Source organism: Sitophilus oryzae, unplaced genomic scaffold, assembly GCF_002938485.1.
Source record: "Sitophilus oryzae breed Bouriz unplaced genomic scaffold, Soryzae_2.0 scaffold_359_pilon_pilon, whole genome shotgun sequence".
Taxonomy (NCBI): Eukaryota; Metazoa; Arthropoda; class Insecta; order Coleoptera; family Curculionidae; genus Sitophilus; species Sitophilus oryzae.
Window position 1 is genome coordinate 2,609,492 of NW_022146928.1, and position 20,596 is coordinate 2,630,087.

The 20,596-nt window shown below is 29.1% G+C and overlaps 1 protein-coding gene across 1 annotated transcript in view; it reads right to left on the reverse strand.

Annotated features, from left to right (window-relative positions):
• LOC115885046 (potassium channel subfamily K member 18) overlaps positions 1-20,596 on the reverse strand; it is a 555,195-nt gene that overhangs the window by 428,078 nt on the left and 106,521 nt on the right. Inside the window, exon 2 of the mRNA XM_030903795.1 lies at positions 15,605-15,656. The gene's annotated coding sequence lies outside the window, so the exon portion shown is untranslated. The remainder of the gene's footprint in view (positions 1-15,604; positions 15,657-20,596) is intronic.

Here is a 20,596-nt window from a genome sequence, read left to right on the forward strand (position 1 = left end):
AGCGGTTTTTCCGTCAAACTGTGGAGGTTTTATAACTGATTTTGAGGCATACCTATTTTCGACTAGTTTCGGTCCCTCCGATGTTTCTTGACATTTTGAGTGAATTTGCCTTTGCTATTTCTTGTTTTAAAATTTCGATTTTTCTATTTACATCTTCCTCAATCTCTGTTATTTTATTGTTAAAACTTTCTTCCAAAATTACTATTTTATTATTAAAGCTGGCCTGTATATCTTTAGAATTTTCGATGATCTTATCTTCTAATGTATTGATTAAATCCTGGGAATTTTCCATAATTTTATCACTGATTTTCTCTTCTAAATTAAATTCCAAGTCAATTATTTTACTATTCAAATTGTTCAAGTTGTCGTCTAATTTTTGAGAATTCTCTGTCATTCTATTTTCTAATTTTTGTAGGCACGAGTCAAGGTCACCTTCCAACTCAAAGCAAAATGTGTCAGGATCCTCACCTTCCTCCACCAAAACGTCTCTCAGTCTAGCTTGCAAAATGCTTTTCTTTCCATCTGTTTCGCATTCCCTCTCTTCCAGAACGCATTTTAATTGCGACACTTTCAAGTCTTTCAACAATTTTTTCGGAGCCATTGTCTGTCTTTTTATTTTCCTAGTCTATCACACACGCCACACTTGACACCAATTGTTACGTTTTTCGTCGGTTCCGTGTGGATAGAAAGTCACAATTTATTTAAACACTATTTATTTAACACTAATTAACAATAACGATAAAAGACTTATAGAACTATTTACAAACGATTTATAACTAAGAATTTATTTTTTGAATTTTGGCGCGTCAACTGCACTGGTATATTTATAACTGCCCTCTCTCTAGGCTGCCGCCGGCTTTTATACCGACAGGTAAAAGAAATCTAGAATAGTCCAAAGATCGTTAGGCGCATAGAGAAGGTTTTCGAATGTTCTCGTATGTACTAGTCCATTCTAGTGGGTCTCGATTCTTCTCGAACGAATGAATCATTGCGGTGTCTATGCGATGTTAAGGTCATCCGAGGGCGGGCCATATTGTGAGGTTAGGTCGAGTCCACACCGGCTCCTCGCAACAATAAATATATATATATATATATATATATATATATATATATATATATATATATATATATATATATATATATATATATATATATATATATATATATATATATATATATATATATATATATTATATATATAATATATAGAGTGTCCCATTTAAAAAAAATCAGAATTTTTAATTCTAAGTAGTTTAAATTCATAAATATATTTTGAACACCATGTATCATTTAACTAAAATATCTTTACATATATGTCTATAAAACTCTCCCATCAAATTCTGGTATTCCAACTTCAGAAACAATGGCACCACCATTTTTTACCACACTGCAATTATTTCAAAATTATTGCAGTGTGCATTATTGCATTATTTCAAAAAATTTGCATTTATTTCAAAATTAAAGTCTTATATATCCTTAAACACGCCACATGCGAGAGAAAAACATTCGTCGCTCCAACATTTTTGCTTATCCCTACAAAACAGTAACACAGATAGGGGACTAATCTAATCCCGAATTACTTCATTTATCATCCTGTCTGGCGCTTGGGGAAGATCGAAATATATTTTGCAAACAGCTAATGCTTCTCTTTTTGTGTCTTTATTTTAGGTTAAGCCAAATCCCCTAAACAAAACAGTAGATTCATGCGAATTAAAAGCATAAGGCTCAAAATGATAATTGTAGATGGGATTAAAAATGTGTTGTCTCTTTTCGTTATTTATGAAAAAAAACTTATTATACTGACGCGAGATAAAACGACTTAGGCAAATGTTTGAATCTTATTTTTTGTCAGTTTTTTTATATTAATTTTAGCTTTGTTACGCTCCATTTAATCTAGGAATTATTTATTTTCTTATTAATCTAGGAATTATTTATTTTTATTTAATTTATATTATTCCTTGACAGTCTCTAGCAAGTGCATTTCAGTTGATTTTAAAAATTCCAACCGCAGCGTTTGAATCGACAGTCTCGACGTTGATCGTAATGAAATAACTGGTACGGACAAAAATTTATTACTGTTCAAACAAGTTAACAATATGTAGGTGGCGCCCTCTACAAGTAGTAGTCATTACAGTTTAGGGTTGGAACCATTGGTGTTTCACAGCAAAATAAAACACTAAATCGCCACAATACACCAAAACACTTTTACTTTTAAACTGGACGCGCGTTTCGCTAACCATGTTAGCATCATCAGCAGATGATTAAAACTAAACTACAATCTACAATTTGAGTGTTTATATACTCGCTCAGTGGGCAGCGGATGGGCGTTTCAAGATCTAGCTAACCGAGTCAGAGCCCACCGAGCGTAACAGTTAGATTTCCGCCACTAGAGTAGTAGGAACAAAGAACTTGAAGGAATTGGACCGTTGTCTCTGTTCATACTATCTTTACATTTATTAATTCTGATGCTTTCATATGCATCTAATTGCCTGTAATTTGAGACTTGTTTAATTAATTTTAAATTATTAAAATCTATACAATGTTCTTTATCAACAATATGTTCAGCAACGCAAGATTTATCCGGTCTACCATATCTTATCTGAGCTAAATGTTCTTTAAATCTAGTTAATATTGATCTTCTAGTTTGCCCAACATATTTCTGATTACAATCTTTACAAGAAATTTCGTAAATACCCTACCTTTCCAGTGCAGTTGTTTTATCCTGTGGATTACCTAATAATTGTTGAAATTTATTATTAGCACTATACACGACTTTATAATTGACATTCTTAAAAATTCCTTTTAGACCACGGGATAACTCTCTATCAAACGGTATTGAAAAATATTTTGACGTATCTTTCTCCACTTGAAAAGTCGAATTTTCAGAAATCAATAACCTATACCTACGTTTTCTAATTATTTTAATCAACTAGTGAAGGAGAATATCCATTACACTCAGCTGCATTCCTAATGTAATCTCTTTCTATTTCATAACTTTCGTTGGTAAGTGGAAAAACTAAGTAATCTATGAACTAAGAAATTTAAACTGGCCATTTTATGTTCAAGACTATGATATGATTCATTAGGAATATATCTGCGTGTAGTGGCATTTTTCCTATAGATATCAAATTCCAGGCGATTATTAGTATTTCTAATAACTAATACATCTAGAAATGGTAATCTGTCGTTGTTCTCAATTTCATGTGTAAATTTAATTGAAGGAAAATGATTATTTAACTTACAAATAAAATTATCTATGGTGTCTGAGTGTGTGTCAAAAATAATTGTAGATTATATATCCGATTACAAGTTGCCGATATACACGTAGTCACTGTATGATGAGTTATAACACAAGAAAGCGAGACACAATCTATAAGGTCGCGGTGACTAACTTTTCCCTCACATGCAATCTAAATCTACATCTAATTTTAATTAACAAACACTCTGTATATAGTCGTAAGTATATAGAGTTATGTATATAGAGATCACTGCTTAATATGTCAACTACATATTAGACATTTCATGCACAAAAAGCTTACTGTGTTAGGTTTGAATTGATAGTCTCTCTAATTATACGTTAATATTGACTACGACTGGCACGGATATAATGAAACTATTGGACTTGCGGGTCGAGTCAGCAAGCCAGCGTGAAGATAACTCTCCTTGCCAATTTACATAACTAAATAGCTTATTACCCTAAGCGTATTATTTTAATTAGCGTTTATTTCAAGTTAATGTAACTGTGCCCTTAAGGCCCTGGCATTCTGCGAAACGAGATTAGTGTAGTAGCGGTTGGTTAAATGGATATGAATATGCTAAAACATTTTCAGCTGAAAAAAGTGAAGAATTACTTTGTAAATAAATAAGAGCAATTTATTTTTCATCAATTTCGTGCCTACATTAAATTAATGTTCATTCAAATTCATCTAATTTCATCTAATTTCATATAAAATTTATTTATATATTTTTATTTTTTTTAGTTCATTCAAAAACTAAAAAAATATTATTTATAAAATTCCGATAAATAGAATTAGCTGAAATTTTGAATGCGCGTATGAGCAATTTAAAAAAAAATGAAGAAACACATTAAAAAAGTCACCTTGACTAGGATTCGAACCTGCCTTACTTCGGCTCCAACGTCTTAGCAGCGTAAAGTCCTAACGCTTTAAACCACGCGGCCACCGAGGACTTGAAAGATTCTATGTAAAATTCTTACTTAAAAGATAATGTTTAGTGAAAGTATACTTTTATATTTATAAACATTTATTTAATTCTGTTTTTAGTATTTGTTCTTATAGCGGCAACATAGATACATTATCTGTAAAAATTTCAATAGATACATTATCTGTATAACGGTTCATAAGATAGACCTTTGTGACAGACGGACGGATAGCGAAGTCTTAGTAATAGGGTTCCCGTTTTTACCCTTTGGGTACGGAACCCTAAAAAAATGAAGATCACACCTATGTAATATCAGATATTATATAGGGCATATCATCGATCGTTACTTCCAAGTCAACAGGACGACTTGTTTTCTATCATAGTAGTTTTTTTAAAGGTAACACCCTATTTTTTATTTTTAGATTCTGCGTAAAATTCCATAACTTTTTTATATATAATGTTATATACCTAAAATTAATAGTTTTTTTAATATTTTAATTTGTTTAAACAAATGTTAAATTGCAGTGTGGTAAAAAATTGTCAGTGGTGCCATTGTTTCTGAAGTTGGAATACCAGAATTTGATGGGAGAGTTTTATAGACATATATGTAAAGATATTTTAGTTAAATGATACAGGGTGTTCAAAATATATTTATGAATTTAAACTACTTAGAATTAAAAAAAATCTGATTTTTTTAAATGGGACACTCTATATATATATATATATATATATATATATATATATATATATATATATATATATATATATATATATATATATATATATATATATATATATATATATATATATATATAAGTTCTTTCTCGTAGTAATTCTGGTTTATAATTCATTTTATAAAGCCAATATTACTACTGCTGTGAAACCGTCCCATTACACACTGAAGATTTTTCTAGATAATCTACATCTATTCTTATACTCCTTAGCAAAGTACCATATAATATATAGTACTGAACTAAAAAATATGTTTTTCTTGGCTTGTTCGTGTATCAGTCACATTGACTAATTCATTTCAGGAAAATCTGTAACTATTATCTCTACCATTTATACTTATTACAACAAATTAAACTAAAATTCAAATTTTGTTCTTAACTTGCTTAACAGACAAGACATTTTGATAATTATTATTTCTTGTCATGGCAACTACTATGATGTTTTAGCGTAATTGTATTAAAAATAGAAAAAAATTGGAATAAATCGCAAACTATTAAAAATAGGTATATGACATGCTCAATAAAAGTTGAAGAGTTTTGTAAAATCTATAAGAAAAAATTATAATATATAGGATGTACCGTTTAAAAAATTTGAAATTTTTGAATTTTAAGTAGTTGAAATTCATAAATATATTTTGAACACCCTGTAGCATCTAACTAAAATATCTTTACATCTTTACATCGTCTTTTTCTATATCTCTATAAAATTCTCCTACCAAATTTTAGTTGTCCAATTTCAGAAACAATGTCATCACTGACAATCTTTTATCACACTGCAATCTAACATTTGTTGAAACAAATTTAAATATTACAAAAGCTATTAATTTTGGGTATATAACATTAATATAATATATAATATATATATATAAAAAAGGAATGATGGAATTTTACGCAGAAAATGGAATTTTACGCAGAATCTAAAAATAAAATAAAAAATACGGTGTTGCGTTTAAAAAAAACATATGTTATATTCGCAACACTTTTTTGAAGCACCCTGTATGCTCTATAACAATTTTAAAATGTGTATCTTAACCGTCCCTATAACTTTTATATTAATATTTTTTGTAAACCTCGAAACAAATGAGATAATGGACCCTATCGTTGTCTCACCCTGTACAGATTCCATTTTAGTTGAAGTCATGCATCTCTGTTAATAGCTAAAATTTACAAAATTTTACAATTTGGGACAGTCCTCGTAAATATGGTACTGTGAAAGGTATCGAGAAGGTGAACTGATTATGGTAGAACTTTTTACGTAAAATAAAATAGTGTAGTCTATTTTTCTACGAAAAAAAAATATCTTTGAAGATATGAATTAAAGTTATGTTTTCTCAAATAGAACATCCTTATATTTATAAATCTTACGATATGGCTTGCCATGAGCATCTGAAAATATATAATACTCTATATTTATTTCCACTTCAACATTTACGAGTTTTTATTAAAATACAATTTTTATTAGTAAGCCTTGATTAATAATGAAGGAAACAAAAGAATTATTAAAAGTATACCGCTATCTGTCTCATGACAATCTGTCAAATAACATTACACTAAATGCTTTGTTTAAATTAATAACTATTTTTTTATATAGATAGCTGAACGGAACAACTTTTTATTCATTTATTTAGCTTTATAAAAAATTTATTTCGATAACTGAAGCGCAAAGACCGAAATATTTTAACATCAATCAATTTTTTTTCAGGTTGTTTCACAAAATCTGTTTTCAGACAATGATGAATGTGTATTAATGTGACATATCTTCGGCATGTTTCTATATATCATTGGCTGCGTCATATAAATCGTTATATTCCATCAGAAAAATGTAATAAAAGTTATTAATTTTGTAAAAATAGTAAAAAAATATTTTCAGGAACTTTTGATTAAATTTATTTGATATCACCAAAAAATTATACCGCTATCTTGTTGTTATACCGGGTGTGTATCAAAAGTGGCTCTCCCCTATAACTTTTTTATTTTTTTGTGATAAAAAGATTAGATTTGGTATTAGGTATAATGCATAAATTAGGATTGATTGACGTATTCAATTGGCTTTGGTCACGTTCTTTTTCATCGGAAATGACTACAACTTTTGATTTTAAATGGCACCCTCGGTATATTTTTACTTTATTCAATAGAAATAAAAAAAAATATTTTATTCTGAATAGAATGACATATCAATGTCACCTTTTCAAAAGGCCAAAAAATTGTATTTTAAATTACAATCTGGAGTGCTTTGGCTGCGTTGTGTCATGCTTGGATTCATTTGAGATGTGGTTGTACCGATGAATGTTGAAAGTCTCCTGGACCGAACGAATAACAAATCTTGAAGTATTAGAAAGAATCAAAGGACCAAGAACTATTGACTACAATAAAACGACGGAACGCAGCATATTTTGGTCATATTTTTAAGAATAACAAATATAGTTTCCTACAGTTGATCGTTGAGGGAAAGATTGAAGGACGACGAGGCATCGGGTGTAAACGGTTCTCCTGGTTGCGGATTTTACGCCAGTGGTTTAATATCGGAGAGGCCAGTGCAATTATCCGTTTGGCTCAAGACAGGGAGGAATTCCTATTGATGGTCCATATGAAGAAGAAGAAGAACGTCATCAGGAAAAAATTAAATTTATTTAAAAAAAAATCCCTAAAAAACTCAGGAATCCTTGAAATTTTGAAAATTTTTTCGATAGCATGTTGGTGAACATCCCAAGGCGCAACTTTGCCCCAATTTAACCATCTTCGTATCTATCACGGTTTCTGAGATACCAATAATCGTACCCCGAATATGCAGCACCCCTTTTGTAAATAATAACTAATTTCAAATATACCTTCGACTAGTCATGTTGTCAGAAAAAAAAATATATTGTTATTTAATTTGTATTAATAAAATGGAATTCATATGCTGAAGTATTATGTAATGCATAATTATGTTTAATTTGTTTAAAATAAATGTATCTATTTATGTAGCTAATAAACTTTAAATATTTACATAAAAGTTAAAATAATTATAATCAATTATTTGAATCTATATTTATTTTATAAATTAATTATATATTTGATGATTTGGATATTTTACAGTAAGTATAAAATTTACCAGCCTTGCCCAGTTTGATATAAAATAATTTTAGTAGGTATTTGCGACTTGTTTATTAAATATATGTTAAATTCTTTACATAACTTTTTATATGCTAAAATTTAATTTTTATTTTAAATAATTGATATTGCTACTCACAGAGAACAATTAATTAACAAACATACAAATTAAATACATACAAAATATAATAGAAATATATTGATATTTTCAAATGTTTAAAGTAATTAAATCACTTAAAAAAATATTTAATAATAAATCCCGTAGAGAATAATGCCAAAATTAAAATAAAAAATCTATAATTAATGCAAAAGAAATATAAAACTTTTGCTTTTGGCAATTAAAATTATATTGGATTAATATCACTTAAAAAATGGCATAAATAATGTTAATTTTTTACTACTTTTATATAATTTTCTCTAACAATATTTGATTAATTAACTTAACTTAACAATAATAACTTATCAATTAACTTATTATTTAAATAGAAATCAATTATGTTGGGTGTTTATTCACAGAAAAACTGTGTGAGATAGAAAAAAAGAGGAGTTTAAATTCTCAAAAAATAATCCTAGATATGGTATAATATATGGATATGGAATAATCTTAGAGATGGCATATGAATGTATTTTGTGCCAAATACACATGGGTATTTAAGTGTAAGGCTATCAAGAATCGTATTTAAATGAAGTGTTGTTAAGTGTAGACCTGCGGTTTTCGGTAAAATGATAAAACTACGCTCTAACTTAACTACATCGATCTGCTTTCTATCGGAGTCCCGTTTTCTAATGTTAGGTAAGTTTTTTTCTTTTAATCTGAATTTTCCAAGTTTTTTAAAATCTTTCTAGTCGATGTGTCTACACTGGGCATCTATTTTTGCACACATCTATTTGAGCACATTGCTTGAGCATTTTGTTTTTTGGATCATGTCAATACATGTCTTGGTTAATTTTTAAGAACGAAATGAGCTTGCCACCAACAATTTGCAATTTTTTCAATTAACATTTCTTCTTTTAAGTTATTTTTCAATGTAACAAGGCGGCTTTGGTGATTATTGTGAACTATATACTACTATGAACTGTCCATCATGTTCGACGTTTGGCAAATGCTTGGCAGGAGGGTTAGAGGTCGCGAAGCAGTACCAACTTCATTAAATAAACTTCGCTGAGTCCTTAAAGAATAATGGGAAAACATAACTCAATATGATATATGCAGCCTCAATGACAGTATGAACGGACGTATACAGGCAGTTATAACAACCAAGGGCGGCAATACAAGTTAGTTCTGTTATCGTTATTAATGTTTATTAAAACCCAGACTCTATCGTTTGTTACGGTTATATATTTTAAAGGGGAGTTAATTTTCTTATATTTATTTTAATCATACATCTTGACAAAATGGTGAATGTGGTGATTTATTAATTTTATTATTTTTATTTATAACCTTGAAGATGACACGTTAATAAAATATAACAATACATTTCTTAATACATATTAATTATTTATATATTTTCTATTTACAAGTAAAGTAAATGTGCGTTAACTCTAAATCATAATTTAACTTCATATTGTTGTATTTTTGGCCAAATGTAATATTTTGTAAATGATATCTTTGACTCGATCTTGAGGTATTATTCTTCAGGTTATGGAAGGGTAAATGCATCGTGTAAAGACTTCTTATTTATCTAAAATAACGTTAATTAAAGTAATATTAATAATAACCACTTTATATACTTACTCTTGGTATTTGTTTACTTCTGTTCAGGTGAAAATATTCATGGCATTTTGTTAGCTGTTTGCTACAAAGGGAAATCATATTATATTAATTATATTATAAGAAACGATGTACATACCTTTTAATAACAATAATACCTTCGATAATTATTATTAATAGATAATCTGATTGTGATTTTTGTTATGATTAATTTATTTGTGGCTAAGGCAAACGTCAAATCGTCAACGCGGGTAACGGTGTTGCCAGCTTCTTGAAGTTTTCTTAAATCATATTTCACCTCATTCATATTTAGTCTCTAAATAATTAATTTTAGCATTTAACTTATTTTAATACTTTTATTTATTAATGATCTTAAACTATTATCAATTGTATATATTTGTAATTGCATTTAACTTATTATTATTGTTTGATTTATTATTAATTTTCTTTGATTATCGGATTAATCCTGGCAACATTGGTACTTAACTGGTTGCGGAAGTACCTAGGGATTTTATAGCTAAATTTATATCAGGAGGGGGTTTCGATATTAAAATTCTAAGCGCCCACCTGTCTGGTGATTTCCTTTCTTTTTCTTTTCGGCACGCTCCGCACGCTGGCAGTGAAGTCACGTTTTGAGTTGAAAAATCCTTTCATTTGATTTTGGGAAAGGTTAGTAATTCTCTACGTTTAATTGATATTAGTTATATCATACGGCTACAGCTGGATTGAGACGAAACTAAAAGCGTTACATCTTTTGTATTATTTCCAAGGAAATCGCCCACAGTAGTTTGTGTAAGTTAACTTTGCGTTATTAATTATCACGTGGGATAATTTTTTATTGGGTTAATTTTAAATTAGGCACCTTGGTTTGGTTTTTCTTTTTACGCACCTACTTGATTCCACGAGGGTTTTCACGACTGGCTAGCGAGGTTCCTGTTCAAACCAATTGATCAGCTAAGGGGAAGCCACGTGGTTGGGCTTTCTGGTTGTGCGGCAAATCCTGGCGTAGGGGATTTTTTTGGGACCCTTACGAATAAAAGCTAAGTACCAAACTCTTTATTAGCTCCCTCTCGTTCCTGCGTACTTAATAAATATTGTACCTATTTTTTTTTGTTGCTTCTGATTAGTTTTAGTTAAAGACCATTTATTTAGTAATTATAAGTATCATTTATATCGTGGGTACCCCGTTTTTCATTTATATTAAATTTTAGTAGAGTAGGTAATTTTTTTTGTCTAGGTTACACTAACTGGTAACCAGTATTACCAATTGTTGCAAATATTTAATTTATAATATAGTCATTTTAATTTCCCTATATTATTGTAATAATTATTTAAACCATTTTAAATTGTATTGTTTCAAATGATGAGCTACCCTACTCTGAATAAACGTCTGTCTTGTTAATCTGTGTTTTATTGTGTGATTACATTGAACTAAAATGTTGTGTTTTATATAGGTACAATTTTGAACCCACCTCCCAAACGGCACGTAGCACGTTAGTCTTTTTACGTTTTTTTTTAATTTAGTACAGAGTATCTAATGCAGTGTAATATGACGTTACGACAATAGTCACCAAAACCATCTCTTCATATTAAAGAATTACATCAGTGTAATGATAATTAAAAAAATTGCAAATTGATCGTTATCAGTTCATTTCGCTCATAAAAATTAACCAAGGCATGTATTGACATGAATCAAAAAACAAAATGCTCAAAATTCATGGTTCTGATCGTAAAATTATATTTTATGAAAATTTACAGACGAAATTATTGCACAGGGTGTTTTAAAGTTAGGGTATAAAACAACCCCTCGATTAACCCCCCATTAATTTCGATTAATAAAAAGCTGAGTTTACGAATTAAAGTTGATATAATTAGATACAGTTTGCTAAAAAATTCATGAAAATTGGGCTAAAAATAACAAAAATTTAACACTTTAAATTTGACCAAAAATTTCTCCGTTGCGTTTTTTTGAATCTGAGTGTAGATCTCAAATAAGTAGAAGAAGACCTGAAATAATGTCCCTGTATATTTAGATAATTTATGTTAAAACACATCTTTCTTCTAATTTTTGATTTTTAATTAGGCAAGTCTTTTTACAGATTAGCAAAATAACATAAAATGCAATATACATACATTCTAAATGCAATATACATACTTCTAAATGCAATATACATACATACACTCTAACATAAAATGCAATAAACTAAAACATATGAAAATATTTTCGTAAACCCTTTACTGTAAGGGTTGTTATAGTAAAAACATTTCATTCAAAGAGCACCACACTGCCAATTTCGACGTCATAATTATTAATTACAACTTGGCAGAGCAAAAGGTAAAGCCCTTCTCGTTTCGCCAAAACTTTTCTAACTTTTAAATTCACTTAATAAGCGTATAATTTGGTTAAGCCCGATACAATTTAAAGTTAGTAATGCGTCACTGTCTCTTTAAATATTATTCTGAATATTAAACTTTTGGGATTATTTCAGAAATCATATTTTTTTGTTTAAAAACCGTTTAATTAAAGTTTTGCTTATTACAGAGAATATAAAATATAATTTTATAGTATAGGGAGAGTCCTAAATAAGTGCAAATATTTTCAGGGCTGGTAGATCTCGATAAAAGAAACATATATTTTTTTTACTGTCTTTCAAACAAGTCTAAAAATAAGCGAGTTATTTTACTTTGAAAATTTCCCAAAAAATATTTATAAGTACAAAAGTATAAAACCAAGCAGAAATTCAGGTAAAAAGTGGCTCATCCCTATAACTTTTTTATTTTTTTCAGATAAAAAACCACATTTGCTATGATATTATATGACATAAATTAGAATTGATTGACGTATTCAATTGTTTTTGGTTTTCTTCCTGTTTGACCGGAAATGACTACAACTTTGATTTTTAAATGGCACCACCGATTTTTTTTACTTTATTTGATAGTGAATGACACTTTCAATAGAATGACATATCATATGTCAACTTTTGACAATTTCTCATATGGTTTATTTGAAATTATACATGCGGTTCAATAATGAAAATTTGACTCGAAATACCAAGTGTGTGACACCAAATTGTTGGTAAAAAAATGCTATTTCCAAATACTAATGAGCCACCCTCGTTCCATTTGAAAAAATTGAGATATGATTAAAAATACGATTTGGGCATATTTTAACTTCTCGGGGCAACACAAAAAATATTAGACAATCAAATTTATTTTCCAAGACTCCTAGATTAAAAAATAGTGTTTTTAACACAGGCATAACACTCTAGATTGTAATTTAAAATACGATTTTTTTAAAAGCAAAAATGCCACAAGTTGATATGATACGTCATTCTATTGAGAGTGGTATTTTCTATCGAATAAAGTAAAAAAATACTGAGGGTGTCATTTAAAAATCAAAAGTTGTAGTCATTTCTGGTGAAACAGGAAGTGACCCAAAAACAATTGAATATGTCAAATCAATCCAAATTTATTTTTAATCAAACGTACCAAATTTATTTTTTTATCTAAAAAAATAAAAAAGTTATAGGGGTGAACCACTTTTGAGACGCACCCGGTATATATGTCACAGTAAATGTCTGAAATGCGGTAAAACCAAGGATAAGCGCGCTAACCCAAGGAATATTTCCCAAACCCGAAAAATTCATTTTATTCGATTATTTTTTTGTTTATAGTGTGATTTGATTGCACTGGTTTCACTCTTTTTGATTGGATTGGTTTAGTTATTTGGCGAGTTGGTTAGCGTGGTTATTTAGAGGGTGTTAATTCATTGATTAGTTGGTTTTTCGGGTTTGGGACACACATGTCTTTGGTAAATCCTAGGTTTAGCGCGCTTATCCTAGGTTTTACCGCATTTCGGACATTTACAATAACATATGTAAGTGATGATTCATTTCAAATATGCATTCTCGTAGTCATATTATCAGAAAAATATATGCTTACGTAATTTATATTAATAAAATGTAGTTCATATGTTGAAGAATTATATATTAGATAATTATGTTTAATTTGTTTAATTAAAATAAATGTATCTATTCATGTCGCTAATAAACTTTAAATATTTACATAAGTTAAAATAATTAAATTAATTATTTGAAGCTATATTTGTTTTATAATTTAAATGTATATTTGATGAGTTGGAAATTTTATAATACTGACCAATATTTAAATAATATTGACCAATATTTCTAAATTTTCTATAAAATAGTTTTAGAAAGTATGTATTTGCGACTTTTAGTACGGGAGGTGGCGACACTAATTATGTAAGATTTTTTTGTATCATTTCAAAGCTATCGAAACCTAAAATCGATTCCTGCAGGGGTACCAGCGGGACACTGATTGACCGCGATATATTAATTATGTTAAAAACAAGTTTCATTGTTAAAAATAATAAAAGTAGAAACTTTATCAATTTTTTAATAACATTTAAATACGGCATAAAACGACATCCTGCCACTTTTTCGGTAGACCTATACACTGCTGTCATGATTTTATTTATGTGAAAAAAATTTATCCATTGATATAAATTATAAAAGTTGAAATTTTTTACTACATAAAACATAACAACCGAAAAAGTGGCAGGAAGGTATTTCATGACTTATTTAAATGTTATTAAAACATTGAGAAAGTTTCATCTTTTATTATTTTAAACATTTAGACATTTTTTCAACATGTTTTGCATACCGCCGTCAATCGTTGTCCCCCTAAAGAGGTGGCAGGAGTTTATTTTCTTGATCAGCGGTATTAATATTAGAAAGTAAAAGATAAATCGAGTTTTATAAAATGGGACAATGAAAAGTGTCGCCACCTCGCGTACTATTTGTTTATTAAAGGTATATTAAATTCAATATCAGTACTTATTCCAGAGAATACAAAATATAATTTTATAGTACAGGGTGAGTCCTAAATAAGTGCAAATATTTTCAGGGCTGGTAAATCTCGATAAAAGGAACAAATTATATTTTTTTTAAATAAAAACAAAAATCAAAAGTTACTTTTTTTCGCGAAAAAAATCTTAGTTATGATTCTGGGGTCGAAATATACTACCGCTAAAATTATTTGCACTTATTTAAGACTCACGCTGTATACAGGGTGGCCCGAATTTAATTCGGGAAACTTCGGCAGCATATTTTGCAGATAAAAATATGTAAAACAGTTTGTATAAATTTATATCCTAAAATAGTTCGTTTCGGAAAGACAGGGTGTAGAAGTTTCATTTTTATTTCGGTTTTTTCCAAATAATGTGTCTGGGTGTTTTTTGACATGAGAAATTTGATTTTTAGCTATTTTGAAGAATAATGACTTTTTGTCGGTACCAATATAAAACTACTAAGTCAATAATATAGATTTCTATTATTTTCTACGTAATAAACGTCACTTAAGAAAAATCGCTACAAGCAACGTATGATAAAAATTGCTACTAGCAAAAATTGACTAAGAATAAATATGTTGAGTAGAGAGTTGTCTATTTGACTGAAATGATAAATTTGGGAAATTTTGACTGCAGTGTTTTTTACTAAGATAGTTTTTTATGCAAAAAACGGCGCAACTGAATATTTTTACTGAGTAGTTTTATACAGGTGCAAAAAGTTATTACCCTTCAAACCAGTTACGAAATATGTATGTGGCGTCCTCTACAAGAAGGAGTCATATTGACATCAAAATCAAACTTCTCATGTCAAAAAACTTCCAAACATCAATTTTCATGCAAATATCGACCATAGTTCAAAAATTATTTGCAAAAAATAGAACATAAAGATGAAACTTCTACACCCTGTATCTCCGAATCTTAGCATTTTAGGACATAAATCTATACAAACTTTTTTACTTACTTTTATCCGCAGTATTTTCTACCCAGCATATATTATGACTAAAATAAACACCATCAAGAAGAATTAAATTGTCTTACCTTTTTGTATAGCTTCGTTATTAAAGTAAAGTTGATCGCTCTGTAGAAGATTCTGTAAAAAAATGATATAATGTGTTAATAAAAATGCTAGTTGTATAACACAAAATACTAATATCATCCTTCCAAATAATATAATTATGTATTAATTAAGATATAAACTTTTTCAAAAATCTGAAAAACGCATTATTTTTGACGTCACAAAACTGGACTTCTTTGCCAATTAAGGGTTAGCCGACTCTTTAGCTCCAGTAGTTTCCGAGATACCCATAGAGAACATCACACAGATCGACCCAATGCAATTTGCTGGACATTCAGCAATTATGCAAAATTTCTAACTTAAGACATTTTTTTGAATAAATGTGTTCTAAAATCTTCAAATTTGTTAAAAATAGTCATAACTTTATTATATATCTACTTACTTACTGAATAGTGCAGGGGTGTTTTTCCAGAATATATATTTTATTTGAATTTCCGTATTAAATTGACTATTACAAATTAATTTGCATAATTTCATACTTATTCCAAAAACTTAATGAACTTTTTATCATATTTTTATTCTATATGAATTATGACCTTGTGATTTGTCCAGTTCTTTAATACCAACATGTATTCAATAACAATAACTTTCAAATTATTGTATAGTGTATCACAAAAAATTAAATTTTAAACAAAATTTTCCATGGCCATCTTTGTTGCAAGCGGCTGCAATAAAACTTTGTATTCATAAGTTTAGCATAAAATAGAGATAACCACCAACAAATAATCGGTATTCGGTGGGACTTTTTGATAATTACGAAAGAAAGACGCAAACTATAATAAATTTCGTTGAAAAATGTATATTTTCACGGAGAATAGAGTTAAATAAACACCCAAGTGTTTCAAAATTTCTTTTAAATTATTTGTTAAAATATGGGCTAAAACTTTTGTATAGGGCACATGAATTAAGTCATTTATTTAATCCATAATTTGCTCTATAAATTTCCCACATATTAAATATCTTTAACAAGAAACGCATATCTTGTATACCATAATATATAGCTTTGGGTGAATTTTTCAATAAAATTCGATTTTAGTTGATTAAATTATGGCTTTCTAAATATGTATTTGAAGAAATTTGTATTAAAAGTTTAAATACGATTTTAAGTGTTGTGTACCATCTCGTATATGGTACCAGAAACTGGAGTATCTGTAAAATAACATCACACGATAGGTAAATAATAAATTTTAGTACTGCAGAGAGATAAAATGTCAAAGGATACTGGTTTAAAACAATTAAGCTTCATTCAGAACCTCCCAATTAGTGGTTTCAATTACACTTTATACTTTTTAGTTTACGATCATTCACGATATCTAAAAAAACACAATTAAAATTAATAAAATATCCTAGCAACAGCTTGCGGTAGTCTGTTGTATCCATAGAGAAAGCATAATATTTAGCTTATAAAACAATAAACTTTTGATTTCTAACCAAAATTTTTCTTGATGGGTGATAATCAAAGGCCAAAGTGACATTTTGAAGTATAATTAGTAGAAAAGTCAAAAGTTTGTTAACTTTTTCCACTAATTGTAAATTACTACCACTAATTAAGACGTTCTGAATGCTTACATTAAAATTAGGTGAACAAACTTCTACGACTAATTGAAACTTATTAACTAATTTATTCCACTGATTTCGAGGTTCTGAATGAAGCTTTAAAATTAAAGTTAAGCAACTAACTTTTAAGGCGTACAATTCAGTAAGTGTTCGTTATTAGTAATAAAATATTTTGTTTTATTTATTCCTTTACAATATTAAATAAAATAACTGGATTATATTTTTACTTGTCACTCAAATTTTATATATATTAATTTTCTGCTATGCGTTCCAATTGTACCAACTTATTTCTTTGTAAAATAAAATAAAAACTACTTTGAAGTTAAAATGACTATCACTGCAAGGATTTTGTCGTTGGACAGACCTTTGAATAAGAAGACTAAGGAAGGAGCATAATGCTATCCATGTATTCATGCATGGTAAGCGGAAAAGACACTCTAGGGTGGGGATCCTTGACAGTTCTGTTTGACGATTCATTTGACAAATTTGAATTTGATTTGAAATTTTATGGATTTGTCAGTCTTTACGGAGCTTATTTTATGTTATTTATTATTTATTCTACTACTAATAGTTGTATAAAGGTAGTGAATCTAGATGGAAATTGTGGCAGAACTTAAATTAACAGTGAAACAATCGCGATTTATCGAAAAAGACTCGGTTGTGTAGCGAAAATAGTTGGTTGTGTAGCGTGCGGTAGATCTCGGAAAAAATCGAGTGAAATAATGGAACAACTTTTCGCTAGTAAGTGACTATATAATATACATACGTGTAGTAAACCAATTATATATTTTTCTTGCATTTTGCTTTTGACCCCACTACTTGTCAAAGATTAGATGTCAAAGAATTTAGATACGTCCATTTGATTTACCAGATTTACCTGCTTCAGTAGCGTATCGGATGTTTGTGTTAATAAATAATTATTATAACTTATCTATTTTTATTAGAATTATATATTTTTGTAACAATTTTAATAACTACCAACATTTATTCACAACTTCAAACAAAAAAACATATTATTGAGTCTATCCTACGTCTACCCTACATCATAGTTTTACATTTTTTAAATAAAATTAGAACGGCACTGATAAACCGGAATTTAAGTCGGCCATATTTGAGGCCCATCGCGGTGGAGCTAAGATTTTTGATATGCTCCTTCCTTAGTCTTCTTATTCAAAGGGACAGACTATAGTGTTTTTGTCAGACATGTTTCATTTTATTGAAACTTATCTGACAGTTCTATTCAAACTATATCTGAAAAAATTATATTTCCAGTACGCATACGAATCAAAATGCCGGCATTCAGAAAAGATCTCGAGCTTTGTCCTCTAGACTTTAATTTTGAAAGAACATGGTGAAAAAACGCCAGCGAGGTACGATCAAAGGATCTAAGACAAGGGCCTATATAAAAAAGAGATCAGAGAGAAACCTAAAAGTAAAAGACCGACAAAAAGGAGATTTGAAAGGATTTTATGAAAATATCAAAAATGGTGTGTGTATTGGAGAGGTGCTTCCGCGAAACAAAGTATTAAGAGGAAGGGCAATACAGGGTCCTATAAGGGTGTTTATGACCTACTAATTTAATATATTTATACAAAGTTTTTTTTACATTATCCATACTGTAGTAACAACACAGGGTCGTTCAACAAACTTGAAGAAGTAATATTTTTGGCCAACTTTATAACAAATTATTTAAATGAAATAAAGGAACCTAAAAAATGTGTTAAATATATTTTTTACTGTGATTACCTCGGATGCGCTTGACATAAACTATATTAGAGAAATTTGAGGAGAATATGTTATGTAAATCAAACGCTAAATTTGTAAATAGCCCCACCTAATTTATTAAATGCAATGAAAGGAGTGCCGTACTCTGCCTGGAATTCACAAGTAAAAGAGCATGGTAGAGGAAACCTTGATCATTATTCCAAAGAATCCAAATATGCTGTTTTGAACTTTACTAAAAGAGAAATAATAATTATATAGTAACTGTCCTCATACCAAGGTTTGAAGTTTAATACACTCAAAACATGCCACATGTATTTCATTCGAAACTGAAGAGTTTTTGTTAGTTTAACAAATCCCCACCCGCAGGTACTAAGGTCTCTTGTTGCGAGTCTCGTATGCTAAAGTTAGAGGTCTGGTACAAATATCTTTAAACTATGAGTTATTCTATTCTTTGATTCTGATTGCTCACTTGTTTGCTAAGATATTCATCCAGTCACGGTCGAAAAATGTTGATACCCTCAATAAGGCCCTTATAAATAACACAATTTTTTTCAACCAATAGTCGTCATTTTTAATCAATAGCAGCCGATTCTCCCGATAGAAGCAAAAATAATTGATAGGAACCCGTTTAATTTAATTACCGAAATTAAAATTTTGTTGTAAAAATATTGGCTGGTATGATGCAAACTATATTTAATTCATTTATCGAGGTGACATCATTTCTATACATTCTTTTATCTCTAGTGATCCAATTTAACTTTAGATTTTCTTTAAAAATAGCAGTAAGTTAGTTGATAGTTATTTTTTATACAAGACGATAAAATGGTATTTTATCGTCGACCGAAAAGATTAATTTACGAATGATGAAATCGCCAGTGAATTAATTTCGGAAAACGATAATGCAATTTTATCGTCGCGTATAAAACAATATGTTTTTCCATAGCGAGTTAAAAAAATATTCAGAAATTATTATTTCAAGGAATTTATTACGAGTAGAAAAAAATATTGTGCTGGGTTGGCGTTAGTTTCTATGTAATTTGAAAAATAAAGCTTTCTCTTTAGTTGTCAGTTTTGAGTCAATATCTTTTAATTCTCTTTCGTGTCGATTGCTGATTGAATTGGAGTCAGAAATGGCTCAAAACGAAATAAGTAAATTACTAACAAATGTTCAGGCTAAGGCGACAAACGCCATATCCAAACCACTTCCATTTAAATTCTGAATAACTTATGAGAAAAGGAATACGAAAATTTTTAAAAACGGAAGCAATAAAAAAACGTACGAGAAGAAAAAAAATAAAGTTTTTAACCTATCCTCGCTGTTAAAGTATCATTTAACCTACCCTTGCGGTTAAAGTACTCTTTTATCTACTATTTTTGATAGATATCAGACAATTTTAACAGTTGCTATGGAAAAAATTAAAACAAAGTAGGTTCCGTCCAGATTAGCCCTGGCAGCAAAAAAGGAGACGTTAACTGAAATCTTTACTTTACTTTATTACAATTTTATATCAAAATTATCATAAATTATTGAAGTGTGTGTGTATAATCGAAACAATAAAGATGCGTGATAAGAGGACGGTTTGATTGTTTTATATTGGACAGAGAGATCGATTATTGCAGATATCTAACAATTCACAGAGATTTATTGGCAATGACATCTTGTAATATCGACG